Below are 1,226 nucleotides of genomic sequence, written 5' to 3' on the forward strand. Positions count from 1 at the left end.
AATGTCTTCTTCCTTTAAAAAAAAAAAAAAAAAAAAAAAAGCTGTTGTGAAATGTCTGCTCAACACATGGCAGAAATATTCTCCAAATGAACTGTACGCTCATCCGGTTCAAGAGGCACAAAGATGTGCTTAGGTGGGGGGTGAAGGAGCAAGGGCAGCACTGCTCCTAGCCTTCCTTTCCTAGGGAGAGTCACTACATGGAGCCTAGTCTAAACCCGTTCAGCCCTAAAGTAGCCAAATACTTAAGTGCACGTGCAGAGAACACACTCGGTCACTGGTGCAACACCAGTTACTGCATGGCCAACTATCTACACTATCTTCTAAACAAAAGCCTTCAACTCTGGGCCTTATCTATTGTTCTCCAAAGTCTACATTACAGGAAACGCAGTATGAGGAGACATCTGAAGATGTAATTATTAGCGTGCTCGTCGATTTTCCCTCCTCTCGTCCTGTCCGCTAATTCTGTTTGCCTGTCTTACCGCTTCTTTTTAAAAACTTTTTATTCAAGCGACAACTGCAGCATGATAAACGCGCCGGCCTAAGATTAAAAGGTACATCAACGGGATGACTATTTACAAATAAGTCAACATCTAAAGAAAATTCTCCAAGCTAGATAATTGACAAAATGTATCGGGAAGGAAGCATAGCATCCACTTGTAAGTTGAACTCAGGACCTCATTCACCCTAGTACATGCGACTTCGTGTTAGCTTTACTAATAGCAAAAATGACCATATTTGGGGCCTTTCCCTTTATTTTAAGAAGGTTAGCATGTCAAAACCAGATCTTCCCAAACCACTCTTGCCTTCTGGAGGCAGCCGCATCGCAGGAGGAAAAACAGAACGGAAAACCTTCTCTCAAGTTCAGAGGACAAATTAAGATTCAAGTTTATCAACATGTTTGAATGAACATACACAAGGAAGAAGAGCTCTAAAAACAGGGCAAACACACCAGCAGAAACTAGCACAATGTTGTGAATAATCTAGCAGGAAAGCTCAAGCCAGTTATGTTTGTCCTTGGATAAAAGTAGCAGAAGCTGCACCACAGTCAATATAAACAGAGACAAGGGGAATGAAGAGGATCACGTTTATTTTGAAAGAAATATATATATAGAACCACTTACACTGCACTAGGAAGAGCTGCTCTGCTCTCCCGCAGCAGGAGAACAAGAACAGAGCTCCAGGACCAAAATGCACCATCATTTTCCCCTGCTTTGGGAACATCTTCA

Source organism: Gavialis gangeticus, unplaced genomic scaffold (assembly GCF_001723915.1).
Source record: "Gavialis gangeticus isolate Ggan-Ray unplaced genomic scaffold, GavGan_comp1, whole genome shotgun sequence".
Classification (NCBI taxonomy): Eukaryota; Metazoa; Chordata; order Crocodylia; family Gavialidae; genus Gavialis; species Gavialis gangeticus.